This window comes from Hippoglossus stenolepis, chromosome 1 (genome assembly GCF_022539355.2).
Source record: "Hippoglossus stenolepis isolate QCI-W04-F060 chromosome 1, HSTE1.2, whole genome shotgun sequence".
Lineage (NCBI taxonomy): Eukaryota > Metazoa > Chordata > Actinopteri > Pleuronectiformes > Pleuronectidae > Hippoglossus > Hippoglossus stenolepis.
Genome location: NC_061483.1, coordinates 27617998 through 27639191, shown reverse-complemented (window position 1 = coordinate 27639191; position 21194 = coordinate 27617998). Strand labels below are relative to the sequence as shown.

Below are 21194 nucleotides of genomic sequence, written 5' to 3'. Positions count from 1 at the left end.
CAGCTGCAATCCAGACCGTGCAGTTGTTCTCGGCTTCAGCTGCAGCACCTGGGTGCATAAAAGTACATAAAATGGCGGAAACTATGGTTGTTAAGCTTTATTCCCAACATTCAACGGCGCAGTAAACACCAGAACATGTGCAAACTGCATCATCATTATAACATCTGTCAAAACCACGCATGTTCACAGTAGAATAAACAGAAGGTTTCACTTTACATTTCTTCTTCACCTTTAAAAGGGTCTCTCATAATTTGTCATTGGGGTACAGATTTTATTGCCGCTGCAGCGGAGGAACTGTACTGTGATCACTCTGCAAGGACTCGGCAAGGAGCTGCCTTTAGGTAATCAAAACACACATTCATTTTTAGCACATCTGCTGTGGAAAGAGTCACTTTGCTGAAAATCTTTGTTCAAAAGCCTTCCAAATGTGAGCAACGACAATTAAAATGCGATAGAGGAATCTGGGGACTAAAGACTAAAAAACTTATCAAGTTACACACTTTCATTCTGGTAATCTGGTAACAGATTCTTGATTAAAAGGTTTGGAGAAGGCGTGCACAGTCTGGAGAAGAACCTGCTGATGGCGCTGGATCTTGATGGTGGTGTCACAAGCAGATCTTTGGCGACAGAGACAATATGTTTGTCCAGTGTTGGGTCTTCCATTTTCAATTCTGACAGCACACACTTACAACCCCGTGCCACTTTTTGCAGATTTTTTGAAAACGGCTTTGTCAAGTTGTTTCATCATTTTTGGGGGTGATCTCAAAATCTTCATCCTTGATTTCGACCCATGTGTTTTAAGTGAAACCATTTCGATGATGGTATTTAGTGATCTGAGGTGTTAGAGCAACTTTGCTTCAGCAAAGATCCTCGAAACCAACTGAACAATTATCCTGATGGGTAATTTCCTTCCTTCCACTGTTGGTTCTTGCTCTTCTCTGTATTCTTCACTGAATTCAGGAGTGGTCTGCTTTCTGAGCCAGACCCGTTACCAGGTGCGAAGGCAGACTGGCCCACCCGTCCGGGCCCTCTGGCTAGCTTTTCTTAAACTATATTATTATCACACGTGGAAGTAGGGAGTTTCTGACTGTGTGTGAAGCCACCACCTCATTACTCAAGGAAACACCACACAATGGCAAGGATGTCAGCTGATATTACTTAGCGCGTGGCGGACAAACCGTTATGCTTGTACACCGTGGTTGTGAGGCTTTTGGTGGAAGTGGTCATCTTAAATCTCATCCTATCTATGTGATTGCTGAGGATATTATTCAGCTCGTTTAGTTAACTTTCGAGGTTTCACCATAAATATCATCCATCCATTGAGACCCATTCTGCCCTGCTGTATCTCATCAACTGCTGTTGGAAGCAGAGCGTCAGTATCCTTTCGTAACAGATTGCATTGACTGCCTACAAAACCTTGTCAAAGGCGGGGTTGTAAAGGCTGTCAAAGTACTTGTTATTCAGTCTGCCCACAATACGACAAATGGGCCTTGGGCAAGCCAGCACACAGCGATTGTCCTAATCCTTTCAGACACTTTCTTCAGAGGGTGTGCTCTGGGCTGTTTCTGGATCATCTTTGTTTTGCGACATAGTTTCATCCACAATCACCCTCCAGCAACGTCATCTCTGCAACATTGTTAATCTCAGAGTGGAGCCAGATTCCAATGATCATAATCATAGTCGGATATTCATTGTTAGTAGATTCTGTGTATTGAGAGACCTCCTCCTTAATGATCTCCTGGACAGTTGTGGATGTTGCAGACAGAAGACTTTCCCTGTCTTCTGAGGATTGTCTTCTGGGATGAGGATGATGACTGGCTATCATCTTCATTGACCAGTTGGTAGACCTTCTTTTAACTCTTAGAAGGTGCACATACGTTTCAGATTCCTCATGAGTCCCTTGATCATTTGCGGCCTGTTGAATCATACCTTGTAGTCTTTTTGGGTGTGACACGAGAGTAGTTGCCTTCACTGTCACGCCCATGGAAAGGACAGAGTTGACACATCTGCAATCTCTTTGTAGCAGTCAACTGGGTCAAATTCTCTGGGCTGATTCAGTTTCATCTGGAGCGTCAAGAGCCTGAGCAAAAACCTGAGGAAGTGTGTTGCCCAGGCAAATCACACTCTTCTAGACACAGCGCAGCTGTGCTCTCCAAGATCCTTTAGGATGGATTGTGTCATCAAAATGACAGTTTCCAGCAGTTTCTCTCCGAGTATAGTCATTGTGGCCACATCAGGTTTACCTTTTTTTGAAGATTCCATTGTTCTGATCTCTGCCTTGGAAAAGGGCGTCTACAATGGGCAGTCTTCGATGTCCATCTTCATGTTTCTGATATTGTTTTTCAATACTTCTCTTATTGGCTTAGTTTTTGAAAATGCATTCTTCCTGTCGGAGAGTGCTCTCTCTGTTCTCCGTGTACTACCCCTACCATACACACAGTCAACTAGGACAAAGGAGATATCAGAAATGAGATTATAAGCACACACAAAGGGAACACACACCAAGAGAACTTGGTGCTAAAGCCTGGTGCTATGATGTCAGACTAGCTGCTTAGTTCTCTTTGGTGTGTGCTACCTACATAGACTGTATATATAATGGACGTAGGGTCCGTGGCGTCACCCGTTGGTTTTCTGAAGAGTGAAAATTAGGCTAGTAGTAGGCGTTGCGGCGCCATCTTGCCGGTGCTTACTCCTCCTAGTTCCTGGCTAATAATAAATGGGCAAAGGCGCGAGTGAAGACTGACAGCTGAGCCACGCCACGCAGGCTCAACGTTACCTGGTTAGCTCAGGCTAAGGAGCTAGGCTACATGCTACCGCTGACTGTAACCGGCTAAGCGCTGCGGTGTTATTTGCTTCAGGATGGTGCGATATTTCGCCAGACTCACTAGAGGTAAAAGTAATAACCTTGAAACTACACAACAACAAAACCTATTACTTTATCTATTATCATAATCATTTGCTTGTGCCTCAAGTGGTTTTAATATGTAATTGTTATAAAGGTACCGTTTATTTAACACGTGTAATGAACAGATTGAAGCAAATTAACTACACTACTACAGTCGTGTTTGGTTGTGACTTGATTTTAATTTTAATAAGTTAATAGGTTAATATGAATACGCATACATGTGTGTAAGTTGCATGTGATAGTAACTATATGTTTCACAAATGTTGTGATACATGCTGGTATAACCACCATTACTATTGCCACCTTGTTTATTTTAGCCTGTTATGGAATTTACAACGAATTAGACAGTTTAGATATGATTACTAATCTCCACACCACTGTTGGTTCTCATATTTATTATATAATTATGTTTTCACACTGAGAGAAGTGGAGAGACTTGATGTGAACTGTTATCAACAGCTCTGAGAGATTATCACCTTAGATAACCACAGATGAGGTAGAAAGACATTTTATCTATTTGTACAATGTTTTATTTCTTTCAGTACATTACATTTCATTTAGCTGATGCTTTATCCAAGCGACTTACAATATGTGCATTTAACCATGAGGGTACAAACCCAGAGCCCAGTACATTGGTTCTGTCTGAAATCATGAATTGCTTCCACCTGCTGAACACAGAATAAACTGTAAGAACCAGTCTTTGCTCGAACATACACCAATAAAATGACAGGAAACATAAAAGTATGGCATTATTGTAAGGAAGTGTTACTTATGAACAAAAGTTTGTATCCTTATTTTCTGTGGATATTCAACTATGTATTTGAATATGGTTTGGATTAAACGATTGCACTACCAAGACAATGAATGTACAGTATGGGAGTTCTTCCACATTAATAGTATTGCATTTATAATTGAATGCATTATGTATTATGTGCAATACTTTGCTTTGATTGTTTGTAAGTTATGAAAACAGGTCTGTACCTGGAGTCAGTGTTGAAGTGATGACCCTCAGTGTTCAGTCTGGTTGGATTCCGAGTTGTGTCTCATGTTGGACATCCACAGGTGCAGGCTGTCTGAGTCACCTAGAGGAACATTCAACACAAATGCAGATACGTAAAGTCATACATGTGCCAGGTTAACTCCTTAACAGACTTTTACATAGTAAAAATAAAAGTTTATTACTTAAAGTTCATCAGATCATAATCATTTCAGCTTAGAAATGAGTGGTGGACATCAGCCTCAAGGTTCTCTCTATGTGAATGTCTATTCTAGTAAAGTTACACTTCCTATAATTTATTTATGTGACAAAAAATACATTATTCTGCATGTCCACTTATTTAACACAATGAATTCAGTAAAGTCTGCCTAAGATTAAACGATGTAAAAACTGAATGTAGCCAGAGCAAGGTTTAGTTTTCACCTAACCGTTACAACACATGTCAACATAATACTCTGAATAAGAGCTTTAGGAGACGTAATGCTACTTTAAACAGCTGCTCTTAAAATGCAGATGTGACTTTAAATACTCACGTTTCAGTTGATCACAGTAAAATCTGTTTCTGCAGAATAATAATCTGTATAGTAGTCAAGTCAAATGGATTTGGCCCGAGTGAAACAACTTTATAACATTAGATATCTTACGTGGTGGGCTTATTCTCCAAACACGCACAGTCATCCTGTCTCGGTTCGTATCGGTAATAACTCCCGTCTCACGGTCCGATTAGCACTCGCCATTACTGCTGGTATCTTGCCTGCAGGCTAAGCCCGAACTAAGCTAACAAGCCAGGTACAGAGACACCGTGCCTACTCATCACTACTAACACTAACACATACATAAAATAAACTTTACTTACCATGACAGGGCGCAGGCGTCTTTAAGTTCTCCGTCCAGAGGAACAAGCCGAACATCAAACATTATTATTCATCCGATATGTAGTGAAACCTCTCCCACAGACTCAGGTCCTGTTCGGTGTGAGGGTTAGCCTGTTAGCCTGTTAGCTCAGGTGAAGCCGAGGCAGGCAGCAGGCCTAGGAGCTGGAGTCGTGAGCTAGCAGTGACGTCACCTGTCCATCAAGTGATAATTATTCATAATATCAAACCTCTATAATTTAAACAATGAGAGTTAGAAAAAAATTCACCCCCTCAGAGTTGTCATGAAGGAAGAACTAAGTGATTGAGACTAAAACCGTTTTTAAAGACCATGCAACAACAGGTTTTAATTCTGCTCTAAAGTCGGGCTTTTTAACATGGGAGTCAATGGGAATTGACTCCTTCTTGGAGCCAGCCTCAAGTGGCCACCCAGTGAACTGCAGCTTTTTGCACTTCCGTATTGGCCTCATCGCTCAGCCCGGGATGTTGCCACTTGATTGCATATCAGATTGGTTTTTTTTAAAGGGGACATAGCATGCCCATTTTACCACAAGTTGATATGGTTCCTTGGGGTCTTAATGAAATGTCTGTAACATACTTTGGTCAAAATACCACAAGGATCATTTAAAACAGCACCCTTTTTACCCTGTATAAAACAGCCCTCCACAGAGTGACCTGTTTTGAGTGCCTGTTCCTTCAAAATGCTAATGAGCCAGCTCCCCCTCCTCTCCCCCCATGATTTTAAACGATATAAATTACATATTTTATATCATATAAATTATCAAATATGCATCCCATACTTTGTATGCATTCTGTTGTCCTGGAGTTTTAATTTTCCCAATCACATAATTAAATGTCCCCCTCTGCCCATCCACTACAAGCACACAAGCAGACAGACAGAGAGAGAAAGAGAGGTGGGGGGGGCTATGAAGACCATCATTTACCCCCGAACCCCGACATTCAACGGGTACAACAACAAGCGGAGAAAGCACAATCGCGGGCTGACCTTATATATACAGTCTATGGGGCTGACCAGCGCGGAGAAATGCACGTCCCGTGTGAACAGCCAGGCGGCTGCGCGCTTGAGAACAGCGCTGCGCTGCCTCGCAGCGGCGCTTCCGCGTCCGGTGTAACCCGGCGTAACTGTGTGTTTGTGCCAGTGTTACAGTAGTGCTGAACACTGCGGAAGTCTTCCACACTGCTGGCTGTGTGGCTCTGACACAAATTCCAGCTCACGCATGGGAGAGCGAGCGGTCGCGCCCGAGCAGCTGCTGCAGCCTCCCAGTCCCAACGATCCAGACAAATGCCACATGTGAGTGAATCACGGGCTGACCAGCGGAGAAATGCTCGTCCCGTGTGAACAGCCAGGCGGCTGCATGCTTGAGGACGGCGCTTGTTACGACACAAAACCCAGGAAGTTCAATCGAGTCGCTCAAGCATGACGTTTCTGACTTAGAGGAACCATAACAACACGCGCGAGTGTTTTTTCCCCAGAGTTTTTGGGTTGGTAGACATGCCAGATACCCACATTAACCTGTAGAAGCACTAACAAAGTGGAATTTGCATGCTATGTCCCCTTTAAGTTATCTGTATTAATCAAAAATAAACCATGACTTTTCTTCCCATTAGAGATGTTTGCAAAAGTCAAGATTCTTTTTGAGATGACTCTTGATTCATGTTTCAGGTGAAAAAGAGCCTGTGACAGTTGGATACTGGATGATCAGCCTTGAGGATCATATGTGGGGGCATCCACCCAACCTTTGTGACAGGGCTTTCTGTTTAACGTGTTCACATCTTTAACTGGGGAGCTGCCTGTACAAGGTAAGAATTGTGCTGCCTATCTGACATTTTCTCTTTTATTTCACATTTTTCACATTTATTTTCAACCCTAACTTCATAAACACTTGTATAGACATCATATATCAAAGACTTTATATCTATCCAACCTCTAATCTCAGATTCATGTGTTTTGTAGATGCTTCTTTTGAATCAACCCAGAAAGAGGAACAAGAGCCGTTTGGGGGACTCGTCTCCAAGAGGACAGTGAGAGTCATTCAGAAGAAATCTGTCACAATCAACGAGGGAGAGGTCTCTCCCCAGGTTATTTGTAATTTTGTCTCTTTAATTTTGTACATGTAATTTTATTCTTGTTCTCCTGTCCACTAAATATGAATTATTTTACTTCAAAAATGTGGGTATGCTTACTTTTTATGTGCACAAAAGTGAACATACTCACTTGGTACCATACCATACAATGGTATACCATTGTAGGATTTGGTCACTTAAGCTTTTAAAGGTTACTGTGTATGTTATCAGTATCTGAGCAGACCCTATATCCTCCGCTTTATTTCACTCTGTTAGAAATTCGGGTCAGTTATTGGATGTATTTACTTCATGAATGTCACTTCTTGATCTTCCGTGCAATCAAATTGCAGAGCTCCCACCGTCTGTGCTTCACACACAATTCCTCAGAAACCATGTTCTAATGACAGTGTTTAGAGCACAATGTACCCTGCCATTGTGTTGTTAAATTAATAGTTTTAAAGAGATTTGTCTGATAAAGGCACTCTTATTTTACCAGGAGTTTACCATTTAAAATTTTTAAAAAGTAATCTTTCATATATTTCATTATCACTTGTTAAAGATTATGTTTGTGGGATTAATGTTTTTGTCCTAATACTTGCAGTGTCAAGATGCATCATTTCTCCAAGTGTTTTAGAAGGTTTATTGGTTTTATCACATTTAATGAACATACTGATAACTGTCATGTTGAAATCTTCAACTGTAATGGGCAACTTTGTTTTTATCAACAAAAAACAGCAAGTATTTCAATTGGTGTTGCCTTTTTATAAATAAATGTTGGGTTAATCAATTGATCTTGTTTTTTCTAAGTCTCTTCTTTTCTATAGAATGTTTTGGTTGCTGCATTTTATTTATCTTAATCATTCAGTATACGTTGTTCTGAATATCACATCAAAATAGCGAACCAAGGTTTTGGTAAAGAGGAGTTTAATTTATAGGAATTGACTGTCATCCATGCTGCTATTACATTAAATTACATTGTACGGTATTTGAGATTATGTTGAATTTCATTTAAAACAATAATGTACAGACTGATGCTAATCGTATACTGTAAATATAAGAAAATACAGCACTACAGTGTGTTTTAGTATGTGGACAGCACTAAACTGTAAATTAAGATTACAGTAAGAAAACGGTAAATCCCTGGCAACCCTGCTGCCAGAAGTTCACTGTGAAAATAAGAAAATACAGCAATGCACTGTAATTCAGTTGATTTTGTTTTTACGGTAACACACTGTAAAGTTGATTACAGTATGAGTACTGTAAAATAACAGTAAACTGCAGGCAACCCTGCTGCCAGCAGTTAACTGTTAATTTACATGACAATTGTTTACAGTGTGTGTTTCAGACTGGGGAAAAGAGAGAATTAGTTTGGTGTCATCTGCGTAGCCGTGGTAGGAAAAGCCATGTAAGTGAATAACAGAGCCGAGAGAGTTGGTGTAGAGAGAAAAGAGGAGGGAACCTTGAGGGGCCCCAGTAGTGAGTGGACAAGGTTCTGTCACAGATCCTCTCTAAGTTAACCGATAGGAACGTTTTTTGAGGTAGGATCTGAGCAGGGAGAGTGAAGTGCCTGAGACAGCCAGATCCTGAAGGGAACCACACTATATGGTTTATGCTTCTTCAATATTCAGCATAATAAGTGCTATTTTTCCAAGTATTGTAAAACTGAATTAGAACACACACACACACACACACACACACACACACACACACACACACACACACACACACACACACACACACATTCTTCTGTATATTCAGAAGCTTTATGGAAAATCACTTCCACCTATGGCTACTGCAGGATTACCTCCTCATTCAAGGTCTGTTTTGTGTGTTAACAATAGAGTGATATCAGAGTGGATGGTTTGTTTGGGATTTTGAGTAAAATAAGTAAGTGTGTGTGTGTGTAGGTGGGTTGTGGTGGTGGGGGTGTCCTGGTATTATTCATATTGTGTGGACCTAAATCTGTTTGGGGACATGTCTTCTTTATGGGGACAAAATGCAAGTCCCCATAATGTAATTTATTAAAGTAAAGTAAAGGCTTGTTTTATAGTTAGTGTAAGGTTTAGATTATCAATAAATCGATCAATCAAATTGTATTTATATAGCCTGTATTCACAGATCACAGTTTGCCTCATGAGCTTAACAGGATGTGACATCCTCTGCTGTTCAACCTCGACAAGAGTAAAGTAGAACTACGAAAAAAAAGCTTTTCTCTCGGAGAGAGTCACGTGTGAGGAATCCTCTCCCAGGACAGACAGAGTTGAAATGTCTAAGTTTTATACAAAAGGGAGCAGAAGGGGAGGGAGCAGCAATGCATATTTCAATATCAGATATAGACATTCAGATGGAGGTTTGTATGCTAAAAGTCAGGGTGAATGTCATGTTAACTTATTTTATGCTGTCCCTTAGTCCCTTAGCTTAGAGTGTATGTACTATATGGAGCCAGTTCAACACACCCAGGACATCTTTTCATTATCCGGCTTCACTTAACGTTTAATCAATCGTCCTGATAACCTGTAGCTGTCTCGGTTAACTCTGGGTGTTCTTATCCAGCTAAAAAGGATAAAGTGTGCTAAAGATGGGGCAGATCTAATGTGAAGTAGTAGGTTGTTCCACAAATTTGGGGTGGCCACTGCGATCACCTCTGGTTATGAGCCTTGTCTTGAGGCATGTCAAGGAGCAGTTGAGTGGCTGATCTCAGCTCCCTAACTGGAGTGTGAAGTTCGGATATGTAAGGCAGTGCCAGTACGTTTAGATATTTAAAAGTTAATAGTAAGATTTTAAAAACGATCCTGTAACAAACAGGAAGCCAGTGACGGTGATTTTTTCTGCTAAGAAGTGAACCAGCTTTGTAGGACTGAAAACTCAGGAGTTACCTTGATAACTGCAAATCCTGCTTTGTAGTACAGGCCTTTGGTCTTTGCTCAGTAAAACCAGTCTCCTTAATCAGTGAAGGCAATGTATTTACCCTATTATGAACAATTGCAATATAACATAGAGCAGTATATGTTGAGGGATGAGAGGGATGAGTTTCTCATTTACTCCCACCTCTCCCAGGCGACTTGGATTTGCGACCTGCATCTGACCAGAACCAAATGAAACTTTAATAACCTCAGTGAGGCCAAAGCAGAGGCATAGTAGTGAGCAACATAAGAAAATATGACATTAAAAACAATACAGGTTCAAAACATGAATGAAATGACAACCAGATAGACACCAGTGAAAGGTTGAGGCAGCACAGCAAGCACAGTCAATTAGGAGCAACATACAGTACTCCTATAAGTATCAGCGACTTTGCTTCCATCTAGTGCCACAAAGTCCACATGCAGCACAAGAATGAAATAGTCTTAATGTGGTAGTTTGCGGCAGTAGTAGTAAATATAATAGTTGTCTATTCTTTTGAGACGGCAGACGACTGACTGAGAAGTCCAACTCAGTTCAGAGATTTGAGAAATATTAAAATGTTTTAATAATTTGCTACCTGTTAGATCATTTAAACTCATGATGTTTGGCAACGCCGCAACGCTGTCACTGTTATAGATGACATGATTAATTATTTAAGTTTAAAAGTTTAAATTGGCTTCACATTAAAAAACAATATTTAAATTCTACTTAGTATTGGGGATTTGGCATTAAACTCACAAGGGCACTTGGTCAATAAGTACTTCGACCCATCATTGACTGTTGTTGTCAGGGTTGTTGTTGTAATGGAGAGTTTTTACAATGCGATGTTGAATACTTTTACTTCAGTAAAGTATCTGATTACTTCGTCCAACACCAATTGGATTGGATTGAATTTTGGTTGCCATTAAATTCAGTAACCTCCAGAGGGCGCTACATGAATGCTGTATCTGCATGTTACACCAGTGCATGCTGCAACACGTAAACTAGATCTTACTCCGACAGAATTATCATTTCTAAGGTGTTACGATGGCCACATGCTTTAGTGGATCAGAGAGAAAACATATTCTGAAAAGAACCCTTTTGTCCTTCAGTGAGTCAGATATCTATTCATATTCACAGAGCACATGATGATGAACCTCCATGTTATCCTGCAAAGCAGACATTCACAGAAAATAATTCCTTGATGGATAATGTGGATGTGCAGTGCAGGCTGTAGTGTATTAGTTCAGAAAAAAAGTCCTTTTCATAGTGTGAATTTTGCTTCGGTAAATTATATATCGATATTAATTGTATTACATTGCCACAAAACACTGCTGGTTTACAAAGCGTTCCAGTGTGAGGGGGGTCGTTTGTTGTACAGTGTTACAGGCTGCCTTCTGTCTGCTGTGTATTGGACGAGGATTGTCCATATACATGCAGAGCCTGTAGGAAATGTTCTCCCATCTCAGAGATAATTGGCAGGCACACAGCCGTGGTGAGAGATACCACAGGAAGGTGAAAACAGATGGGATGGACATGGAAAGGCTGAGGTGTAAAAGAAAAATACTGTTTCAACCCCACAGTTCATCCAAGTGGTATAATTCAAAAAATTCAATTAAATAAAGTGAGTGATAATTCACCAACTCATTCATCCAATAAGTAAGATATATGACATTCAGATTCAGATTATCTTTAGATCTGATATCTATTGTCACTTGTATTAAAACAGCAGATGATCTCACCCCTGCTGGGCTATAAGCACTGAGCACCTGCTTCATTGTGGAGCTAAGATAAACTGACCGGCTCTTGATATTTGTGACTCTGGGAAGCTGTAAATGTCTCGAGCAGGAGCAGCAGGCTGACACTGGGAGTCATCTTCAGGGTGGGTGTGGAGGCTGTGGAGCTTCTGTGGAGAGGAGAGACTCCTGATGCTTTATGTTTGACTCAGTGCTGTCCAGGCTCTTTATACTCTCCTCTACAGGTGTGTCTGCAGGATTATTATGGGCTGGGGTCCACACTGCTAGGCCTAAATAAACCTTTGAAGGGAGGACTCCACTGACAAACCCAGTGTTTCAACATGGTTTGTTATCTCTGGTCAGTAGGTGGATCAACACAGGTTAAACTTTTTAAAGCTTAACACTTGTTGAAGAATGAACTTGTACCAATAGGATCTTCTATTATTTTAGAAGAAGCATGACAAATTTGAACTGAGTGATAAATATGTTTATTCTCATGGAAACGTCCTTTGGCACAAACTTAATCTCTTACGTTCTTCTCACACAGACACCATCCATATTCTGTTGCAATCAAAATAAAATCACTTTTAGGAGGCAGGTTACCTGATGTTAATTGACCTTTAAGTTAAAAAAAATAAATCACTGTAGAATAATGGAAAAATGGCTCCATCATTGTTGCATTGTCAGGTGATCACTGTCCTTTTAGGAAGAAAACGAACTATGCCGAAATAAAGCACTATAGGAGTCAAAGAAGCTTTGACCTTTAATAATGACGACAAAATATAAACAAACGCTAAAAACGCAGAGGAGAAGTAAGGTAGCCTCAGATTGTGCCTCATTTATTACACTTGAGTCACAGAGCTAAACATTCGCGTTTCAAAAAAGTGGCCTTAGCATAGGTCATAAATCCTGCCTCTTCCATGTTAGTGGATGGAACGTGGACCAAACTAATAAGGCAAAGTACAAATCAAATACATATTTCTCGAAGATTTTTTCTGTCATTTGCGTATTTTATATCACACAATACTAATGATGCTATAGCAAATGTGGTCAGAGATCATGAGCTGAGACTGACACACAATTGGTTGAGCGCGAGTCTGCAGGACCTCGTTACCTTGGCTTGATCCTCCAATCGCTACTGTCAGACTCTGGCTCCAACTACGCAAGATTGCAGTGTTCATATCTGGGATATTTTGGCTTCATTTCTGGTTAGTGGGGGGGAAGAGGAGACAAGTGGTTTATCTTTATACAGGGTTTATAAAGAGAACTATTAATTTAAATAAAAAGGTTGTAGTCAATCAACTGTCTAGATGTTGAGGGGCTCCAAAGGATAAGGGGGGTGTTTGACCATCTGAAGGTGCTATAGTAAAGATCAGGGGAACTTAACTGATGTTACACACGTGTTATTTTTGCATCACCATGCAGTGCTGAAGCCTGCACACTGTGGGGTTTGATAGTAGATGGGAAAATGATGAGCTGATGTTAGGGACCGTGTTGAAAGTCCATGCAAAATGTCCAAAACAGTTTTTTGAATTGTCTTTGTTTTCTTTAGATTCACAGACACACATAGAGACTTTAGCTTTGCATTGCAAATTTGATCATGAGCCAATTACACAATCAAACATTTAATATAGATCTAAATTGATAGTAAAGTCTATTAAAGGTCCTGGTAATGTACCGTAGACATATGACATTATCAAAGAGTCTTGTTCCCACGTTGATGTGACTTTTTGATAAACAACTTGGCAAATGTGTTATTTCAATTTTTTGTTTTGTAACATTAAAACAAAACTTTTACCTAAAGATTGCTTCAGGTACTTGTATTACAGCCAAGTGCTCTTAGTCGTAGTCATTTAACATTTCAGTTCAGTGGTACAGTATGCATCATATTCACAGACAGTACATAAAGACGGTCCACATGACAAATCCATAAATATGAAGGAAAAGGGTGTTGATTGCTCCCTTGTGGCTGGCTGCAGTACAGGTCATGAATCCTGCCTCCTCTATATCAGTGGATGGGACATGAACTAAATTCAAAATCTAAGTCCACATCAAATACATTTTCTCAAAGAGGGTTTCTGATGTAGATATTTCTAATGGCAATGATGTCTGTTCAAGTGCTCCATCCCAGTAAGTTTGGTTTTAATTAGTTATTTGATGCTATGAAAACATGGGAAACTTGACAGCTGACACTGACTCACGATTTGTTGATGAAATGTATAAGATGGACCTCGCTACTGCGGTTCCATCTCTCAAGCGCTACTGCATAGACTGTAGTTCCAAATGATGTCATCATCGCAAACTAGCAGCGTTTGTATTAGGGATATTTTGGTTTCATTTCTGGATAGTGAAAGGAAGTGGCGATGAATCCTGTGTCTTTAGTCTATGATCACATACTGGAAATTCACACTGGTGCACAAATTTCAATTCCAGATCCTTTGTTTGTGATGAAAGAATTCTTCAGTTACATGTGTTCTTGTGTCCTATTACTGCTTTCCCTTGAATTTATGATATATTTAGTTATATTTTGAAGATTAGTTTTATTGTTGTCATGTTACCCTGAGTACTTTTTGTTCGGGGCATTTTCATATACTCTGTAGAAAAATGGAAACTTATAGAGTAAGAGGAAGTATGGAAGAGAGTCCTCTTCCCAGTATTTTGAAGATTTTCCAAAAAAATGTTCAGAAGTCCATCACATTGCTGAGTGATTGTAAGTTTGTGCAAAAAAAAAATGCATTCGCTCCATTTTGACAATCATTTGACAAAAATAAGGGGCACAACAGCACATATGCTGTTGTCTGACTGTTTGACAGAACATAGTGAAAAGAAATGTGATCTTTACCATTGCTACCAAAGATTATAATGTTTTTTATTTAATAACAGTAAAACACATACAGTAAAGGGTGAATTTTCTGTATTTTGCATCAGCATTGTTGTTAGCAGCCATAGAGCCTGTTGATCCTCATGACGTCCCAGTAGGACATGCCCTGCCTCTGGCCGATCTGGACGTTGGAGTTGGGGATGGGGGTGATGCTGTCCCTCCCCTGCTGGATGGAGAAGGCTGTTTCTTCCGTGAGTGCATGATGGAGTGGCAGTCGTAGGAGGTTCAGGTTGTTGGTGTCCTGCTTGTGGAAGTTGTAGGCCATCCGCTGGTTGATGTTCTCCAGTTGATCCTGGATTTAGCTGTCGGTCGCTTCCTGGTCTGCTCTGTGCTGGAAGCCCAGAGCGTGGTTGATCTCGTGCTGGATGATTCGCGGGTGTAGGCAGCCCTGCCTGTTGAGAGAGAGCACCTGTCTGCCTCCCACTTGCCCAGAGAGGAGAAACATCCACCTTTGTTCTCGATGCCCATGTAGTCGTACTCGCTCTGACGGGGGACGAAGCGGATGCAGGTACTGCTGTGGAAGGCTTATGGCACGGTCGACCTTCTGCCTCTCATAGCCGGTGAACTCGCTGCTCACGGTGAAGGGATCACCACCTGACCGCTGGAGGCTTTCTTCCACAGGCAGCTCTGGGACCAGCACTTCATGGCGTTTCTGGCTGGAGCGAGCAGGTCTCCTTCCAGCAGGATCTCATCTGTGGCGTTGCTTGAGGTCAGAATCCTGGTGGTGATGTCCATGGTGTCCTCTGGGATGTCTTCTTCAACTACCTCCTGGAGAGGATGAGCCTGAGAGAGGCCGAGCAGGAGCAGCAGCAGGCTGACACTGGGAGTCATCTTCAGGGTGGGTGTGGAGGCTGTGGAGCTTCTAGGAGAGGAGAGACTCCTGATGCTTTTTATGTTTGACTCAGTGCTGTCCAGGCTCTTTTATACTTCCTCTACAGGTGTGTCTGCAGGATTATTATGGGCTGGGGTCCACACTGCTAGGCCTAAATAAACCTTTGAAGGGAGGACTCCACTGACAAACCCAGTGTTTCAACATGGTTTGTTATCTCTGGTCAGTAGGTGGATCAACACAGGTCTAGTTGGTTGTATTTTTTAAAGCTAAATAGTTAATGTGCTTTGCAACCAATAAGAACTTCTATTATTTTAAAAGAAACACACATTTACATACATACATTTACTTTTTGATATTTGTTTTGTTCTTTGACACTTCACAGAGTATTGATTCTGTCAAATTGAAAACACAAACACACCATCCACACTCTAACCCAGGCAATACAACTCTAAACGTGAACTTAACAAGAGTCACGTTTAGTTGAAAAAAAAGGTTCATTCATCATTGCAGAAAATGGTGTCTGATTATTCCAGGTGATCACTGTGCAAATTGAAGCACTAAGATTCAAAGCAGCGTGACTTTTAGTGATAACTTGCCAAAACTTAAAGAAACAGGCTACTTGCTACAACACAGAGCTGTAGTAGCCTTAGATTATGCATCATTTTCGTATCATTACATTCACAAAGCTAAAGATCAGAGTTTCAGAAAAGTGATCAACAAGTATAACAGTCTAGAGGCCGCACAGTTAATGCATGCTAATGTAAGATTGCCAACCTTTTAATAACAGCAAGTTAATCATTTTTATTATTATTGGGTGTTAACAAGCTAACAATTGCTAATTAGCAACAACTAACATAAAGTGTTGCTGACGCTGAGGGAAATATTCTGAGATATCTGGTCATAAACCCAACGGACAAATTGTATTTCTGACCTGATTGTGGTGCTAGATGAATAGTTAAATCATTAGAATCAATACTATGCTAACCATGAATGTATTTGAACAAAGGTTTTAGCCAATCCATGAGTAGATGTTGGGATATTTCACGAGATAATGGAAGGCTTTCACTGGTGCTAAATGTCAGGGGATCACTAAATGTATTAGGATTCATACTTTTAAACCACAAATGTCTCAACAAAATTATATGACAATGAATCTGATTATTGATGAGATATTTAACTCAACAAACGTAGGGATTGACTGACCAACAAAAGTAGCCACAAAGACTGGTTCTAGAGCTGTTCTGCATGCCAGAACTCATAAAGTAATTATCAACACAGCTGTTCTGACTGTATTTCTTCAAATATAAAATAGGGTTCCAATGATCTTTAAAAAAACATATCCGTATAATACAAGAAAAAGATCATTGTTTCTTTGTTATACTTTTGCTGCAAAATCAGATGCTCAGCTGTGTGACTTAAATGTGATGATTGTACATGAGAGACACAAACTGGTGCTAACGGTAAGGGATTTATCCTCACTATCTTTATCACTTTTCAGCAGACTTGTTATTTAATGCAGGATTAAGAAAGATGGATAGATGTACTTCATTGATCCCAAATTAAAATTATTGTGTTACAGCAGCATGTCAAGGGCATTGCATATAGAGCGAAGTGGGCAATAAAACAGATACAAGAATTAGAATAGTCTTAAAAATAGAATGTAATAAACATACAATGTACTAAACTGCACATACTCCCTAAGTAAATGATACACACAAAGTACTAGAATACACAGTAAAGTACTAAATATAATAGAACAACAAATAAACCTATAAATAAGACACTAAAAACAAGAGATGACAAACTATAAACAAGAGACCAGTATGCAAAGTTGCAGTAGTTGTTTGCATTTAAAGACAATGTAATGAGATAGGTAGGAATATGACATACTAAAATAAAATATGATGTGCAAATTCAGAGTTATTGCAGGAGTAAGCAGAGATAAAGTTTTAACTGATGTTTTTTTAACCTCATCGTGCAATACTAGATCCTGCACACTGTGTGGCTGGACAGTAGATATGAAAATGAGCCAAAGTTAGGGACCATCTCAAAAGTGCCTGCAGAATGTCAAGAAGACGTTTCAAAATGTTTTCATTTTCATTGGAGTTACAGACACATAGACTGTAGCTTTGCATTGCATACCAGTTCAGTTTAACCAATTCTACCCAGTATTAAATTAAACAATTATACTGTACATATAATACAAAGATGTTTGTTCACAGTAGAGTCTAAAGGTCCTGGTAACGTAGCCTCGACATATGACATTATCGAAGACTCAGTGTGTTGTTTTCATTTTGTGTTTTGTAAAGTTAAAACAAACCTTTTACCTACAGATCTCCATGGAGTTGTATTACAGCCCAGTGACCTGAGTCACAATCATTTTGCCATTTAGTATCTATCATGTCCTACAATTGATTACAGAAGAGATTTAAATTGAATTATTATTTATTGAATCCAAATTTTAACTTTTATGTCAGATGGAACTTGTTTTTACATCTTGTGAATCTTTTTACTAGAATTTAGTCCATATTTTGTTTTATTTTTCAATATTAGCTTATATTTTTTAGTTGTATTATTGTTATGTCATCCTTGAGCACTTATTAAGTGTGTGAGAGAAACCCTACTCAGAGTTTTGCAGATATTCAACAAAGTTATTGAGCAAAAACCATCACATTGCTCAGTGATTGTAAGTGTGTGTTAATACTCTGATGTGTAAGTGATGTTTGCGATTAGAAAAAGCGATTAATAAACAAATAATGACAGAAACAGTAATCATGTTGCTTTACCTTTTATTAAAGACATATTTGAGACTTGTTGACGTAACATATTGGGTTGTCTGCCTGTTTGACGGAATGTGGTAAAAGGAACTCTACCATCATTTGTACCATTGATAAATAGTAGCTTTTTAATCAATAACCCCAAAACTCAAATAGGAAAAATGTGAATTTGCTGTATTTTGCATCAGCATTGTTGTTAGCAGCCATAGAGCCTGTTGATCCTCATGACGTCCCAGTAGGACATGCCCTGCCTCTGGCCGATCTGGACGTTGGAGTTGGGGATGGGGGTGATGCTGTCCCTCCCCTGCTGGATGGAGAAGGCTGTTTTTCCGTAGTGCATGATGGAGGAGTAGTCGTAGGGAGTGTTCAGGTTGTTGGTGTCCTGCTTGTGGAAGTTGTAGGCCATCCGCTGGTTGATGTTCTCCCCCAGTTGATCCTGACGCAGCTGTCGCGTCGCTCCGGTCTGCTGTGCTGGAAGCCCAGAGCGTGGTTGATCTCGTGCTGGATGATTCCGTGGTGTAGGCAGCCCTGCCTGTTGAGAGAGAGCACCTGTCTGCCTCCCACTCTGCCCAGAGAGGAGAAACATCCACCTTTGTTCTCGATGCCCATGTAGTCGCATCTCGTCGCACGGGGGACGGGCGGATGCAGGTACTGCTGTGGAAGGGGCTTTCATGCAGGGCACGATCGACCTCTGGGCTCTCATAGCTGGTGAACTCGCTGCTCACGGTGAAGGGGATCACCACCTGACCGTTGGAGGCTTTCTTCCACAGGCAAGGCTCTGGGACCAGCACTTCATAGCGTTTCTGGTTTTGGGAGCGAGCAGGTCTCCTTTCCAGCAGGATCTCATCTGTAGCTTGCTTGAGGTCAATCCTGGGTGGTGATGTCCAAGGTGTCCTCTGGGATGTCTTCTCAACTACCTCCTCCTGGAGAGGATGAGCCTGAGAGGCCGAGCAGGAGCAGGCAGCAGCAGGCTGACACTGGGAGTCATCTTCAGGGTGGGTGTGGAGGCCAGGAGCTCTGTGAGAGGAGAGACTCCTGATGCTTTATGTTTGACTCAGTGCTGTCCAGGCTCTTTATACTCTCCTCTACAGGTGTGTCTGCAGGATTATTATGGGCTGGGGTCCACACTGCTAGGCCTAAATAAACCTTTGAAGGGAGGACTCCACTGACAAACCCAGTGTTTCAACATGGTTTGTTATCTCTGGTCAGTAGGTGGATCAACACAGGTCTAGTTGGTTGTATTTTTTAAAGCTAAATAGTTAATGTGCTTTGCAACCAATAAGAACTTCTATTATTTTAAAAGAAACAATAATACTTTACATATTACATTTACTTTTTGATATTTGTTTTGTTTCTTTGACACTTCAAGGTGAGTATTGATTCTGTCAAATTGAAAACACAAACACACCATCCACACTCTAACCCAGGCAATACAACTCTAAACGTGAACTTAACAAGAGTCACGTTTAGTTGAAAAAAAAGGTTCATTCATCATTGCAGAAAATGGTGTCTGATTATTCCAGGTGATCACTGTGCAAATTGAAGCACTAAGATTCAAAGCAGCGTGACTTTTAGTGATAACTTGCCAAAACTTAAAGAAACAGGCTACTTGCTACAACACAGAGCCAGTAGCCTTAGATTATGCATCATTTTCGTATCATTACATTCACAAAGCCAAGATCAGAGCGTTTCAGAAAAGTGATCAACAAGTATACAGTCTAGAGGCCGCACAGTTAATGCATGCTAATGTAAGATTGCCAACCTTTAATAACAGCAAGTTAATCATTTTATTATTATTGGGTACAATAAGCTAACAATTGCTAATTAGCAACAACTTTTAATATAAAAGTGTTGCGGACGCTGAGGAAATATTATTCTGATATCTGGTCATAAACCCAACGGACAAATTGTATTTCACCTGATTGTAAAAGCAGATGAATAGTTAAATCATGAATCAATACTATGCTAACCATGAATGTATTTGAACAAAGGTTTTAGCCAATCCATGAGTAGATGTTGGGATATTTCACGAGATAATGGAAGGCTTTCACTGGTGCTAAATGTCAGGGGATCACTAAATGTATTAGGATTCATATTTTGGGACCACAAATGTCTCAACAAAATTCTATGACAATGAATTCAGATTATTGATGAGATATTTAACTCAACAAACGTAGATTGACTGACCAACAAAAAGTAGCCACAAAGACTGGCCTCAGAGCTGTTCTGCATGCCAGAACTCATAAGGCACTTCTACTAACACAGTTGTCTGACTGTATTTCTTCAAATATAAAATAGGTTCCAATGATCTTTAAAAAACATATCTGTATAATACAAGAAAAAAGATCATTGCTTTGTTATACTTTTGCTGCAAAATCAGGATGCTCAGCTGTGCATCAAATGACATTGCACATGAGAGACACAAACTGGTGCTAACGGTAAGTGGGATTTATCCTCACTATCTTTATCACTTTTCAGCAGACTTGTTATTTAATGAGGATTAAGAAAGATGGATAGATGTACTTATTGATCCAAATTGGGAAATTATTGTGTTACAGCAGCATGTCAAGGACATTGCATATAGAGCCATGGCAATAAAACAGATACAAAGAACGAACAATAAAAATAGAATGTAATAAACATACAATGTACTAAACTGTACATACTCCCTAAGTAAATGATAACAATAAAGTACTAGAATACACAGCAAAAATAAATATAATAGAACAACAAATAAACCTATAAATAAGACACTTCAAAACAAGAGATGACAAACTATAAAATACAGACCAGTATGCAAAGTTGCAGTAGTTGTTTGCATTTAAAGACAATGTAATGAGACAGGTAGGAATGACATACTAAAATAAAATATGATGTGCAAATTCAGAGTTATTGCAGGAGTAAGCAGAGATAAAGTTTTAACTGATGTTTTTTTAACCTCATCGTGCAATACTAGATCCTGCACACTGTGTGGCTGGACAGTAGATATGAAAATGAGCCAAAGTTAGGGACCATCTCAAAAGTGCCTGCAGAATGTCAAGAAGACGTTTCAAAATGTTTTCATTTTCATTGGAGTTACAGACACATAGACTGTAGCTTTGCATTGCATACCAGTTCAGTTTAACTAATTTACCCAGTATTAAATTAAACAATTATACTGTACATATAATACAAAGATGTTTGTTCACAGTAGAGTCTAAAGGTCCTGGCAACGTAGCCCCTCACA

At 40.0% G+C, this 21194-nt stretch overlaps 2 pseudogenes; both read right to left on the bottom strand.

The window, feature by feature from the left end:
• Positions 1 to 14414: 14414 nt before the first annotated feature.
• LOC118109563 lies at positions 14415 to 15190 on the bottom strand (annotated as a pseudogene).
• A 2974-nt stretch (positions 15191 to 18164) lies between these two features.
• On the bottom strand, positions 18165 to 18956 carry LOC118109613 (annotated as a pseudogene).
• Between the last annotated feature and the right edge of the window lie 2238 nt (positions 18957 to 21194).